Raw genomic sequence first — 16,149 nt, 5'->3', positions numbered from 1 at the left:
AACACACAGCTGACTGTCAACATGGTGGCTGTCATAGTGGCCTTCACTGGGGCCTCCATCACACAGGTAATAAACACACAGCTGAATGTCAACATGGTGGCTGTCATAGTGGCCTTCACTGGGGCCTGCATCACACAGGTAATAAACACACAGCTGACTGTCAACATGGTGGCTGTCATAGTGGCCTTCACTGGGGCCTGCATCACACAGGTAATAAACACACAGCTGACTGTCAACATGGTGGCTGTCATAGTGGCCTTCACTGGGGCCTGCTGCATCACACAGGTCATGCTCAGCAGTGTAATCAGAATGAACAGTGAGGGTGACAGGGGACATCCCTGCATTGTACCCCCTTTGGAGGAACACGTTTTAGCGTGCCATTCCATTGGTTGGCAATGACTGTGACACTGGAGCTGGAGTTAAGAGTTTTAATCGATCCTGTGAAATAGAAACCAAACCTGTATGTCTTTGTACCATTGTAGAAACATAGTATAACCATTAACCGCTGGGATCGGAAGCTGATTTGTAGAAATGTATCCATAGCATAACTATGAACCACTCTGGGATCTGAAGCTGATTCTGATATCTAATGTGTTCTCTGGCAGAACTGTGTCTCTAAGACAATCTCTGTGTGTTCCCTGTAGGATTCTCTGATGACAGTACCCTGACGACAGTCCAGTTGTTTCATCTGTAGTCTCTAATGTTAACCAGCCTGTGTGTTCCCTGTAGGATTCTCCCTGAAGGCGGTCCAGATGCTGTGGGTGAACTTGATAATGGACACCTTTGCATCACTGGCCCTGGCAACGGAGCCCCCACCGAGGCCCTGCTGATGAGGAAGCCGTACGGACGCAACAAACCGCTGATCTCCAGCACCATGACCAAGAACATCCTGGGACATGGCATCTATCAGCTGGTCATCATCTTCTCCCTTCTGTTCGTTGGTACGTCATTATATTTTCCCAGTCCTCTCCTTTTGGATATTTATTGGACAGTAGAGAGAGAGAGGATGGACAAAGGTGCGCTGGAATAACAGTGGGCTAGAATGGAACCCAGTTTATGTGTACTGGAATCTAAAGGCAGCAGGTCAGACATCTAGACCACAGCTAGTTTATGTGTTCTAGAATCTAAAGGTTAGACATCTAGACCAAATCTAGTTTATGTGTTCTGGAATCTAAAGGTTAGACATCTAGTCCACAGCTAGTTTATGTGTTCTGGAATCTAAAGGTTAGACATCTAGTCCAGCCAGTTTAGAATCTAAAGTTAGACATCTAGACCAAATCTAGTTTATGTGTTCTGGAATCTAAAGGTTAGACATCTAGTCCACAGCTAGTTTATGTGTTCTGGAATCTAAAGGTTAGACATCTAGTCCACAGCTAGTTTATGTGTTCTAGAATCTAAAGGTTAGACATCTAGTCCACAGCTAGTTTATGTGTTCTGGAATCTAAAGGTTAGACATCTAGTCCACAGCTAGATAATGTGTTCTGGAATCTAAAGGTTAGACATCTAGTCCACAGCTAGATAATGTGTTCTGGAATCTAAAGGTTAGACATCTAGTCCACAGCTAGTTTATGTGTTCTGGAATCTAAAGGTTAGACATCTAGACAACAGCTAGTTTATGTGTTCTAGAATCTAAAGGTTAGACATCTAGTCCACAGCTAGTGTATGTGTTCTGGAATCTAAAGGTTAGACATCTAGACCAAATCTAGTTTATGTGTTCTGGAATCTAAAGTTTAGACATCTAGTCCACAGCTAGTTTATGTGTTCTGGAATCTAAAGGTTAGACATCTAGTCCACAGCTAGATAATGTGTTCTGGAATCTAAAGGTTAGACATCTAGTCCACATCTAGTTTATGTGTTCTGGAATCTAAAGGTTAGACACATCTAGAATCTAAAGGTTAGACATCTAGACCAAATCTAGTTTATGTGTTCTGGAATCTAAAGGTTTGACATCTAGTCCACAGCTAGTTTATTATTTCTGGAATCTAAAGGTTTGACATCTAGTCCACAGCTAGTTTATGTGTTCTGGAATCTAAAGGTTTGACATCTAGACCACAGCTAGTTTATGTGTTCGAGAATCTAAAGGTTAGACATCTAGACCAAATCTAGTTTATGTGTTCTGGAATCTAAAGTTTAGACATCTAGTCCACAGCTAGTTTATGTGTTCTGGAATCTAAAGGTTAGACATCTAGTCCACAGCTAGTTTATGTGTTCATCGGGTTAGTTTATGTGTTCTGGAATCTAAAGGTTAGACATCTAGTCCACAGCTAGTTTATGTGTTCTGGAATCTAAAGGCAGCGGGTTAGACATCTAATCCACAGCTAGATAATGTGTTCTGGAATCTAAAGGCTAGACATCTAGTCCACAGCTAGTTTATGTGTTCTGGAATCTAAAGGTTAGACATCTAGTCCACAGCTAGTTTATGTGTTCTGGAATCTAAAGGCAGTGAGTTTGACATCTAGACCACAGGTAGTTTATGTGTTCTGGAATCTAAAGGCTAGACATCTAGTCCACAGCTAGTTTATGTGTTCTGGAATCTTAAGGACATCTAGTCCACAGCTAGTTTATGTGTTCTGGAATCTAAAGGCAGTGAGTTTGACATCTAGACCACAGGTAGTTTATGTGTTCTGGAATCCAGGGTCCAGAAAAATGAAGGCCGTCCACATATATACAGTACAATACATTCATAGACTGTGTGCCCTCAGGCCGTTACTCCACCACTAGCACATATACTCAAATCCTTCTGTTCACCTGATTTAGAATTCCTCACAATCAAATGTAGACCGCATTATCTACCAAGAGAATTCTCTTCGATTATAATCACAGCCATATATATCCCCCCCCCCAAGCAGACACATCGATGGCTCTGAACGAACTTTATTTAACTCTTTGCAAACTGGAAACCATTTATCCAGAGGCTGCATTCATTGTTGCTGGGGATTTTAACAAGTCTAATCTGAAAACAAGACTCCCTAAATTTTATCATCATATCGATTGCGCAACCAGCGGCGGAAAAACCTTGGATCACTGTTACTCTAACTTCCGCGACGCATATAAGGTCCTGCCCCGCCCCCCTTTTGGAAAAGCTGACCACGACTCCATTTTGCTGATACCTGCCTACAGACAAAAGCTAAAAAAGAAGCTCCCACGCTGAGGTCTGTCCAACGCTGGTCCGACCAAGCTGACTCCACACTCCAAGACTGCTTCCACCACGTGTACTGGGACATGTTTCGTATTGCGTCAGATAACAACATTGACGAATACGCTGATTCGGTGTGCAAGTTCATTAGAACGTGCGTTGAAGATGTCGTTCCCATAGCAACGATTAAAACATTCCCTAACCAGAAACAGTGGATGGATGGCAGCATTCGCGTGAAACTGAAAGCGCGAACCACTGCTTTCAATCAGGGCAAGGTGTCTGGTAACATGACTGAATACAAACAGTGCAGCTATTCCCTCCGTAAGGCTATCAAATAAGCTAAGCGTCAGTACAGAGACAAAGTAGAATCCCAATTCAACGGCTCAGACACAAGAGGCATGTGGCAGGGTCTACAGTCAATCACGGACTACAGGAAGAAATCCAGCCCAGTCACGGACCAGGATGTCTTGCTCCCAGGCAGACTCAATAACTTTTTTGCCCGCTTTGAGGACAATACAGTGCCACTGACACTGCCTGCAACGGAAAAATGCGGTCTCTCCTTCACTGCAGCCGAGGTGAGTAAAACATTTAAACGTGTTAACCCTCGCAAGGCTGCAGGCCCAGACGGCATCCCCAGCCGCGCCCTCAGAGCATGCGCAGACCAGCTGGCTGGTGTGTTTACGGACATATTCAATCAATCCCTATACCAGTCTGCTGTTCCCACATGCTTCAAGAGGGCCACCATTGTTCCTGTTCCCAAGAAAGCTAAGGTAACTGAGCTAAATGACTACCGCCCGTAGCACTCACTTCCGTCATCATGAAGTGCTTTGAGAGACTAGTCAAGGACCATATCACCTCCACCCTACCTGACACCCTAGACCCACTCCAATTTGCTTACCGCTCAAATAGGTCCACAGACGATGCAATCTCAACCACACTGCACACTTCCCTAACCCATCTGGACAAGAGGAATACCTATGTGAGAATGCTGTTCATCGACTACAGCTCGGCATTCAACACCATAGTACCCTCCAAGCTCGTCATCAAGCTCGAGACCCTGGGTCTCGACCCCGCCCTGTGCAACTGGGTACTGGACTTCCTGACGGGCCGCCCCCAGGTGGTGAGGGTAGGTAACAACATCTCCTCCCCGCTGATCCTCAACACTGGGGCCCCACAAGGGTGCGTTCTGAGCCCTCTCCTGTACTCCCTGTTCACCCACGACTGCGTGGCCACACACACCTCCAACTCAATCATCAAGTTTGCAGATGACACAACAGTGGTAGGCTTGATTACCAACAACGACGAGACGGCCTACAGGGAGGAGGTGAGGGCCCTCGGAGTGTGGTGTCAGGAAAATAACCTCACACTCAACATCAACAAAACTAAGGAGATGATTGTGGACTTCAGGAAACAGCAGAGGGAACACCCCCTATCCACATCGATGGAACAGTAGTGGAGAGAGTAGCAAGTTTTAAGTTCCTCGGCATACACATCACAGACAAACTGAATTGGTCCACTCACACAGACAGCATCGTGAAGAAGGCGCAGCAGCACCTCTTCAACCTCAGGAGGCTGAAGAAATTTGGCTTGTCACCAAAAGCACTCACAAACTTCTACAGATGCACAATCGAGAGCATCCTGGCGGGCTGTATCACCGCCTGGTACGGCAACTGCTCCGCCCTCAACCGTAAGGCTCTCCAGAGGGTAGTGAGGTCTGCACAACGCATCACCGGGGGCAAACTACCTGCCCTCCAGGACACCTACACCACCCGATGTTACAGGAAGGCCATAAAGATCATCAAGGACATCAACCACCCAAGCCACTGCCTGTTCACCCCGCTATCATCCAGAAGGCGAGGTCAGTACAGGTGCATCAAAGCTGGGACCGAGAGACTGAAAAACAGCTTCTATCTCAAGGCCATCAGACTGTTAAACAGCCACCACTAACATTGAGTGGCTGCTGCCAACACACTGACACTGACTCAACTCCAGCCACTTTAATAATGGGAATTGATGGGAAATTATGTAAATATATCACTAGCCACTTTAAACAATGCTACCTTATATAATGTTACTTACCCTACATTATTCATCTCATATGCATACGTATATACTGTACTCTATATCATCGACTGCATCCTTATGTAATACATGTATCACTAGCCACTTTAACTATGCCACTTTGTTTACATACTCATCTCATATGTATATACTGTACTCGATACCATCTACTGTATCTTGCCTATGCTGCTCTGTACCATCACTCATTCACATATCCTTATGTACATATTCTTTATCCCCTTACACTGTGTATAAGACAGTAGTTTAGGAATTGTGAGTTAGATTACTTGTTGGTTATTACTGCATTGTCGGAACTAGAAGCACAAGCATTTCGCTACACTCGCATTAACATCTGCTAACCATGTGTATGTGACAAATAAAATTTGATTTGATTTGATATATACAGTACAATACATTCATAGACTGTGTGCCCTCAGGCCCCTACTCCACCACTAGCACATATATACAATACAATACATTCATAGACTGTGTGCCCTCAGGCCCCTACTCCACCACTAGCACATATATACAGTACAATACATTCATAGACTGTGTGCCCTCAGGCCCCTACTCCACCACTAGCACATATATACAGTACAATACATTCATGGACTGTGTGCCCTCAGGCCCCTACTCCACCACTACCACATATATACAGTACAATACATTCATAGACTGTGTGCCCTCAGGCCCCTACTCCACCACTAGCACATATATACAGTACAATACATTCATAGACTGTGTGCCCTCAGGCCCCTACTTGCAAGCCGAAGAACACCATCCCAACCATGACGCACATTGTAGCGTTGTAGCATCATGTTGCGGGGGCGCTTTGCTACAGGAGGGACTGGTGCACTTCACAAAATAAATGGCATCTTGAGGAAGGACAATTATGTGGATATATTGAAGCAACATCTCAAGACATCAGTCAGGAAGTTAAAGCTTGGTCTTCCAAATGGACAATGACCCCAAGCACACTTCTGAAGTTGTGGCAAAATGGCATAAGGACAACAAAGTCAAGATATTGGAGTGACCATCACAAAGCCCTGACCTCAATCCTATAGAAAACTTGTGGGCAGAACTGAAAAAGCGTGTGCGAGCAAGGAGGCCTTCAAACCTGACTCAGTTACACCAGCTCTGTCATAACGAATGGGACAAAATTCACCCAACTGATTGTGGGAAGCTTGTGGAAGACTACCTGAAACGTTTGACCCAAGTTAAACAATTTAAAGGCAATGGCACCAAATACTAATTGAGTTTATGTAAACTTCTGACCCACTGGGAATGTGATGAAAGAAATGCTGAAATAAATCTCTCTACTATACTATATCTCTACTATTATTCTGACAATTCACATTCTAAAATAAATTGGTGATCCTAACTGATCTAAGACAGGGAATTTTTTACTGGGATTAAAATGTCAGGTATTGTAAAAACTGAGTTTAAATGTATTTGGCTAAGGTGTAAACTTCCGACTTCAACTGTACGTTTTGCCAGCAGCAGACTATGATCGATATTGTCAAAAGCGGCACTGAAGTCTAACAAAACAGCCCCCACAATATTTGCATCATCAATTTCTCTCATTTGTGTAAGTGGTGTATTTGTTGTATATCCTCCATGCTGAAAGTCTGTTGTTTATTTGTTTATAGTAAAATAGCATTTGTATCTGGTCATTTTTTCCCAAATGTTTATTAACAGGCTGATTGGTCAGCTTTTTGAGCCTGTAAAGGGTGTTTTACTATTCTTGGGTATTTTTTTTATACCTTTATTTAACCAGGCAAGTCAGTTAAGAACAAATTCTTATTTTCAATGACAGCCTGGGAACAGTGTGTTAACTGCCTGTTCAGGGGCAGAACGACAGATTTGTACCTTGTCAGCTCGGGTTTTGAACTTGCAGCTTTCCGGTTATTAGTCCAACGCTCTAACCACTAGGCTACCCTGCCGCCCGGGTAGTGGAATGACTTTAGCTTCCCTCCAAGCCTGAGGGCACACACGTTCTAGTAGTCTTAAATTGAAGGTATGGCAAATAGGAGTGGCAACATTAGTAATTTTCCATCGAAGTTGTCAGACCCCTGTGGTTTGTCTTTGTTGAAAGACAACAATCATTATTTCACCTCTTCCACACTAACTTTACGGAATTTGAAATTACAATGCTCGTCTTTCATAATTTGGTCAGATATTATAAAACGTGTTTTGTTTCCGAAATGTATCAAAATTGTCAACAAATGTTACACCCATTGAGCTGCAATAATCACGTAGCCAGTTGTGAAGAGAAGGAATCCTGCTAAAACATTAAATGCCACGATTCAGAGAGGGCACAGGGCCAGATATGATGGCTATTTTGTTAGTGTTTAGCAGAGAAAATCAACTCTTTAATATCCAGTATCAACTTTTCAGAACTGCCCTTCGTAATGTCTTTAAAACCCACATGGACTACGATAGAATCAATGTCCATGTCCTGACGAAGTACATTCGGGAGCAGCTTAGTGATGTCATTTACTCGAGCTCTGGGATAGGACATTGTTTTTGCATCAGTAACGGTCACATTTCTTACCATGGAGCTGTCCAGAATCACGGCTGGCGAGAAGGACGAGGAAATCCGCTGACTCCCACGCTTCTCAGGATTCAGAGAACCCTTTATGGACGGTCGAGAGGCAGGATAAATTAAGCCCGTTGCTCCTGGCGTAGACACGGGCACCCTCAGTGACTAGGTTGCAGGAAAATCAGGCTCCAGGACAGCAAAACTATTAGTTGTTTGTACCGGGCCTCTTGCTGGGAGTGTAGACTGCTTTGCGGGAAGTCGCTGTCTTTGGCTTCCATGGGTGACCGCTGATTGTCTTGCTTCTCTTGCTGTGTTCTTTTTACTCCACTATCAGATGTGGGAGCTCCGGGCAACGACAAACAACAAGGCGGAGATGCATCCAACAAGCGTGAGCGCCGTCCAGTCACCGGCAGAGAAAATGTAAACATTCCTCTCTGCATTTCCCCCAGTTTCTTACATAGGCTGGCGACCTGAGTCATCAATGAAGCCACCTCAAGCCTATAATCCTCGGCAAGTTCATAACAATTGCCCCAGTGGAACTCTGAGTCTTCCGGTTTGTCCCGAAACAAAGATAGAGCTTCTTGAGCACTGGAACCGTTCATTTACTTCTCCAGACAACGAGGGCTCAAAACTCTTCTGGTACCAACTTTGTTAGCTTGATGGCGAGCAGCTTAGCATCTCTGTCAAGCAGGCTTCAACCTGTCTGATAAGCGGGATTTCGGGACAAGAAACACCTCGGTCTCTTTCATTTTTTACAATCTCGCTAACATTCTTTGTCCAACCAGTAGTCACATTTTTAAAACTCTAAACACAATTAGCACAACATCCATCTGTTGTGGACCATTAACACAAATTAACACAATTCATGTTTCTTTTCTCCACAGAATATCAATTAACACGTAACAATGCTGACATTGGAAGCCACGGTTTTGCATTTTGAAATGTAGAATTGGAATTTAATGAACAGAATTTGGTTTTGAGCAGAAAATTGCTGTGTTAAGAGTTTAGCAAAAGTATCTTAAGTATAGGTTGACACTTGTAAATGGGAAAATTGAGGATTTTACACCCTGAAAGTAGTGTATGGGCCGCGAGAAACTGCAATTCATGGTTCGGTTTTGCCCCGGTTTAGCCCCTACAAACTTCAGCTTACTTTAGCCCCTACAAACTTCAGCTTAACATCTCTATACCTCTCTCTCTCTCTCTCTCTCTCTCTCTCTCTCTCTCTCTCTCTCGCTCTCTCTCTATACCTCTATCTCTTCCTTCTCTTTCTCACTATCTCAGGTGAGCAGATCTTTGACATAGACAGTGGTCGTCACGCTCCTCTCCACTCCCCTCCGTCAGAACACTACACCATCATTTTCAACACCTTCGTCCTCATGCAGCTATTCAATGAGATCAACGCCAGGAAGATCCACGGAGAGAGGAACGTCTTCGACGGAATCTTCAGGAACCCCATTTTCTGTTCCATCGTCTTCGGAACCTTCGCCATCCAGGTAGGAACATTCGCCATCCAGGTAGGAACATTCGCCATCCAGGTAGGAACATTCGCAATCCAGGTAGGAACATTCGCCATCCAGGTAGGAACATTCGCCATCCAGGTAGGAACATTCGCAATCCAGGTAGGAACATTTGCGATCCAGGTAGGAGCATTCGCCACCCAGGGAGGGACATTTGCGATCCAGGTAAGAACCTTCTCCATCCAGGTAAGAATCTTCTCCATCCTGGTAAGAACCTTCTCCATCCAGGTAAGAACCTTTTCCATCCAGGTAAGAACCTTTTCCATCCAGGTAAGAACCTTCTCCATCCAGGTAAGAACCTTTTCCATCCAGGTAGGAAACATTCGCCATCCAGGTAGGAAACATTCGCCATCCAGGTAGGAACATTCCCTATGGGTCCTGGTGTAAAGTAGTGCACCCTATTCCCTATGGGTCCTGGTCTAAAGTAGTGCACTACATAGAGAACAGGGTTCCATTGGGGACGCAGCGAAAGGGTAGCACTTGAAGCTTACTGAAGCTTTTCCTGACCTGATACTTAGTCCAATACTAGAGACCAAAACGGATCCTGATCACTGAAGCCTTGAAAACATACGGCTGGGAGCAAAGAGGGAATTATTTCACGTCTGGATGTAATTCTAGATATTGTTCGGTTTGGATGTTTTATATTTCCCCGTGTGTGTGTGTGTGTGTGTGTGTGTGTGTGTGTGTGTGTGTGTGTGTGTGTGTGTGTGTGTGTGTGTGTGTGTGTGTGTGTGTGTGTGTGTGTGTGTGTGTGTGTGTGTGTGTGTGTGTGTGGTTGTCGGTGTCTGTGTGTGTGATTGTCGGTGTCTGTGTGTGTGTGTGTGATTGTCGGTGTGTGTGTGTGTGTGTGTGTGTGTGTGTGTGTGTGTGTGTGTGTGTGTGTGTGGTTGTCTGTGTCTGTGTGTGTGTGGTTGTCTGGTGTCTGTGTGTGTGGTGTGTGTGTGTGTGTGTGTGTGTGTGTGTGTGTGTGTGTGTGTGTGTGGTTGTCGGTGTCTGTGGGTGTGTCTGTGTGTGTGTGTGGGGGGGTTCCTGTGTGCGGTAGGAAACTTGAGGTGCAGGCATTCAGCTCCATGGATTTCCGGCCCAATTCAAGCACTGTGTTTGTGTTGATGCTAAGGTATCATGCAGATTCGTAATGTCGTTTCCTATCTGTGTGTTTACAGATTGTGATCGTACAGTTTGGAGGGAAGCCGTTCAGTTGTACTCCTCTGGATTTGGAGAAGTGGGGCTGGTGTACCTTCCTTGGACTGGGAGAGTTAGTCTGGGGACAGGTAAGAATACCACGACATTCCTACAAATATATATTGACATTCCTATAAATATATATTGACATTCCTATAAATATATATTGACATTCCTATAAATATATATTGACATTCCTATAAATATATCTTGACATTACTATAAATATACCTCGACATTCCTATAAATATATATTGACATTCCTATAAATATATATTGACATTCCTATAAATATATCTTGACATTCCTATAAATATATATTGACATTCCTATAAATATATATTGACATTCCTATAAATATAAATATATATTGACATTCCTTTAAATATATATTGACATTCCTATAAATATATATTGACATTCCTATAAATATATATTGACATTCCTATAAATATAAATATATATAGACATTCCTTTAAATATATATTGACATTCCTATAAATATATATTGACATTCCTATAAATATATATTGACATACCTATAAATATATATTGACATTCCTATAAATATATCTTGACATTCCTATAAATATATATTGACATTCCTATAAATATATATTGACATTCCTATAAATATAAATATATATTGACATTCCTTTAAATATATATTGACATTCCTATAAATATATATTGACATTCCTATAAATATATATTGACATTCCTATAAATATAAATATATATAGACATTCCTTTAAATATATATTGACATTCCTATAAATATATATTGACATTCCTATAAATATATATTGACATACCTATAAATATATATTGACATTCCTATAAATATATATTGACATTCCTATAAATATATATTGACATTCCTATAAATATATATTGACATTCCTATAAATATAAATATATATTGACATTCCTTTAAATATATATTGACATACCTATAAATATATATTGACATTCCTATAAATATATATTGACATTCCTATAAATATATATTGACATTCCTATAAATATAAATATATATTGACATTCCTTTAAATATATATTGACATTCCTATAAATATATATTGACATCCCTATAAATATATATTGACATTCCTATAAATATATATTGACATTCCTATAAATATATATTGACATCCCTATAAATATATATTGACATCCTATAAATATATATAAATATATATTGACATTCCTACAAATATATATTGACATTCCTATAAATATATATTGACATTCCTATAAATATATATTGACATTCCTATAAATATATATTGACATTCCTATAAATACAGTGCCTGAGAAAGTACTCGGCCCCCTTGAACTTTGCGACCTTTTGCCACATATCTGGCTTCAAACATAAAGATATACAACTGTATTTTTTTGTGAAGAATCAACAACAAGTGGGACAAAATCATGAAGTGGAACGACATTTATTGGATATTTCAAACTTCTTTAACAAATCAAAAACTGAAAAATTGGGCGTGCAAAATTATTCAGCCCCTTTACTTTCAGTGCAATAAACTCTCTCCAGAAGTTCAGTGAGGATCTCTGAATGATCCAATGTTGACCTAAATGACTAATGATGATAAATACAATCCACCTGTGTGTAATCAAGTCTCCGTATAAATGCACCTGCACTGTGATAGTCTCAGAGGTCCGTTAAAAGCGCAGAGAGCATCATGAAGAACAAGGAACACACCAGGCAGGTCCGAGATACTGTTGTGAAGAAGTTTAAAGCCAGATTTGGATACAAAAAGATTTCCCAAGCTTTAAAAATCCCAAGGAGCACTGTGCAAGCGGTAATATTGAAATGGAAGGAGTATCAGACCACTGCAAATCTACCAAGACCTGGCCGTCCCTCTAAACTTTCAGCTCATACAAGGAGAATACTGATCAGAGATGCAGCCAAGAGGCCCATGATCACTCTGGATGAACTGCAGAGATCTACAGCTGAGGTGGGAGACTCTGTCCATAGGACAACAATCAGTCGTATATTGCACAAATCTGGCCTTTATGGAAGAGTGGCAAGAAGAAAGCCATTTCTTAAAGATATCCATAAAAAGTGTTGTTTAAAGTTTGCCACAAGCCACCTGGGAGACACACCAAACATGTGGAAGAAGGTGCTCTGGTCAGATGAAACCAAAATTTAACTTTTTGGCAACAATGCAAAACGTTATGTTTGGCGTAAAAGCAACACAGCTCATCACCCTAAACACACCATACCAACTGTCAAACATGGTGGTGGCAGCATCATGGTTTGGGCCTGCTTTTCTTCAGCAGGGACAGGGAAGATGGTTAAAATTGATGGGAAGATGGATGGAGCCAAATACAGGACCATTCTGGAAGAAAACCTGATGGAGTCTGCAAAAGACCAGAGACTGGGACGGAGATTTGTCTTCCAACAAGACAATGATCCAAAACATAAAGCAAAATCTACAATGGAATGGTTAAAAAATAAACATATCCAGGTGTTAGAATGGCCAAGTCAAAGTCCAGACCTGAATCCAATCGAGAATCTGTCGAAAGAACTAAAAACTGCTGTTCACAAATGCTCTCCATCCAACCTCACTGAGCTCAAGCTGTTTTGCAAGGAGGAATGGGAAAAAATTTCAGTCTCTCGATGTGCAAAACTGATAGAGACATACCCCAAGTGACTTACAGCTGTAATCGCAGCAAAAGGTGGCGCTACAAAGTATTAACTTAAAGGGGCTGAATAATTTTGCATGCCCAATTTTTCAGTTTTTGATTTGTTAAAAAAGTTTGAAATATCCAATAAATGTCGTTCCACTTCATGATTGTGTCCCACTTGTTGTTGATTCTTGTTCTTGTTGTTGATTCTTCACAAAAAAATACAGTTTTATATCTTTATGTTTGAAGCCTGAAATGTGGCAAAAGTTCGCAAAGTTCAAGGGGGCCGAATACTTTCGCAAGGCACTGTATATATTGACATTCCTATAAATATATATTGACATACCTATAAATATATATTGACATTCCTATAAATATATATTGACATTCCTATAAATATAAATATATATTGACATTCCTATAAATATATATTGACATACCTATACATATATATTGACATACCTTTAAATATATATTGACATACCTTTAAATATATCTTGACATACCTATAAATAAATATATCTTTATATACCTAAAAATATACATTTGTATGCCTTGACAAACCTTTACATAGATTTGACCATACATTTACAAATCTTTTGTTTGTGTTTCAGCCTGAATTCAAAACGGATTACATTGATTGTTCTCTGTCACCCATCTACACACAATACACCACAATGACAAAACTAAAACATGTTTTTAGAAATGTATTGAAAATTACATTTATTTTTATTTTATTTCACCTTTATTTAACCAGGTAGGCTAGTTGAGAACAAGTTCTCATTTACAACTGAGACTTGGCCAAGATAAAGCAAAGCAGTTCGACACAAACAACAGAGTTACACATGGAAACAAACAAAACATACAGTCAATAATACAGTAGAACAAAAGAAAACTAAAAGGCTATATACAGTGAGTGCAAATGAGGTAAGATAAGGAAGTTAAGGCAATAAATAGGCCATGGTGGTGAAGTAGTTACAATATAGCAATTAAACACTGGAATGGTAGATGTGCAGGAGGTGACTGTGCAGGTAGAGATACTGGGCTGCAAAGGAGCAAGATAAATAAATAAATACAGTATGGGGATGAGGTAGATAGATGGGCTGTTTACAGATGGGCTATGTACAGGTGCAGTGATCTGTGAGCTGCTCTGACGACAGCTGATGCTTAAAGTTAGTGAGGGAGATGTGAGTCTCCTGCTTCAGAGATTTTTGCAGTTCATTCCAGTCATTGGCAGCAGGGAACTGGAAGGAAAGGCGACCAAAGTAGGAATTGGCTTTGGGGGTGACCAGTATAATATACCTGCTGGAGCGCGTGCTACGAGTGGGTGCTGCTATGGTGACCAGTGAGCTGAGATAAGGTGGGGCTTTACCTAGCAGAGACTTGTAGATAACCTGTAGCCAGTGGGTTTGGCGACGAGTATGAAGCAAAGGCCAACCAACGAGGACGTACAGGTCGCAATGGTGGGTAGTGTATGGGGCTTTGGTGACAAAACGGATGGCACTGTGATAGACTGAAACCAGTTTGTTGAGTAGAGTGTTGGAGGAAATTTTATAGATAACATCACCGACGTCGAGGATCGGTAGGATGGTCAGTTTTACGAGGGTATGTTTGGCAGCATGAGTGAAGGATGCTTTGTTGCGATATAGGAAGCCAATTCTAGATGTAATTTTGGATTGGAGATGCTTAATGTGAATCTGGAAGGAGAGTTTACAGTCTAACCAGACACCTAGGTATTTGTAGTTGTCCATGTATTCTAAGTCAGAGCCGTCCAGAGTAGTGATGCTGGACAGGTGAGCAGGTGCAGGCAGTGATCGGTTGAATAACATGCATTTAGTTTTACTTGCGTTTAAGAGCAGTCGAAGGCCACGGAAGGAGAGTTGTATGGCATTGAAGCTCATCTGGAGGTTAGTTAACAGTGTCCAAAGAAGGGCCAGAAGTATACAGAATGGTGTCGTCTGCGTAGAGGTGCATCAGAGAATCATCAGCAGCAAGAGCGACATCATTGATGTGTACAGAGAAGAGAGTCGGCCCGAGGATTTGAACCCTGTGGCACACCCATAGAGACTACCAGAGGTCCGGACAACAGGTCCTCTGATTTGACACACTGAACTCTATCAGAGAAGTAGTTGGTGAACCAGGCAGAACCAGTTATTTGAGAATCCAAGGCTGTCGAGTCGGCCAATAAGAATATGGCGAAAGCCTTTGCCAGGTTGATGAATAATCCTGCACAGTAATGTCTCTTATCGATGGCGGTTATGATGTCGTTTAGGACCTTGAGCGTGCCTGAGGTGCACCCATGACCAGCTCTGAAACCAGATTGCATAGCGGAGAAGGTATGGTGAGATTCGAAATGGTCGGTAATCTGTTTGTTAACTTGGCTTTCAAAGACCTTAGAAAGACAGGATAGTATAGATATGGGTCTGTAGCAGTTTGGGTCTAGAGTGTCTCCCCCTTTGAAGAGGGGGATGACCGCTTTCCAATCTTTGGGAATCTCAGACGACACGAAAGAGAGGTTGAACAGGCTAGTAATAGGGGTTGCAACAAGTTCGGCAGATAATTTTAGAAAGAGAGGGTCCAGATTGTCTAGCCCGGCTGATTTTTAGGGGTCCAGATTTTGCAGCTCTTTCAGAACATCAGCTATCTGGATTTGGGTAAAGGAGAAATGGTGGGGGCTTTGGCGGTTTGCTGTGGAGGGTGACGGGCAGTTGACCGGGGTAAGGGTAGCCAGGTGGAAAGCATGGCCAGCCGTAGTGAAATGCTTCTTGAAATTCTCAATTGTAGTGGATTTATCAGTGGTGACAGTGTTTCCTAGCCTCAGAGCAGTGGGCAGCTGGGAGGAGGTGTTCTTATTCTCCATGGACTTTACAGTGTCCCATAACTTTGGATGCAAATTTCTGTTTGAAAAAGCTTGCCTTAGCTTTCCTGTGTATATTTGTTCCTAACTTCCTTGAAAAGTTGCATATCACGGGGGCTATTCGATGCTAATGCAGAATGTCACAGGATGTTTTTGTGCTGGTCAAGGGCAGACAGGTCTGGAGTGAACCAAGGACTGTGTTCCTAGT

At 41.9% G+C, this 16,149-nt stretch overlaps 1 pseudogene; it reads left to right on the top strand.

The window, feature by feature from the left end:
* LOC135540434 (plasma membrane calcium-transporting ATPase 2-like) overlaps positions 1 to 16,149 on the top strand; it is a 239,611-nt pseudogene that overhangs the window by 182,230 nt on the left and 41,232 nt on the right.

The sequence above is a fragment of the Oncorhynchus masou genome, chromosome 5, assembly GCF_036934945.1.
Source record: "Oncorhynchus masou masou isolate Uvic2021 chromosome 5, UVic_Omas_1.1, whole genome shotgun sequence".
In the NCBI taxonomy this organism is placed as follows: Eukaryota; Metazoa; Chordata; class Actinopteri; order Salmoniformes; family Salmonidae; genus Oncorhynchus; species Oncorhynchus masou.
Note: the sequence above shows the minus strand (reverse complement) of the source record. Positions and strands in the feature narration are given on the sequence as shown.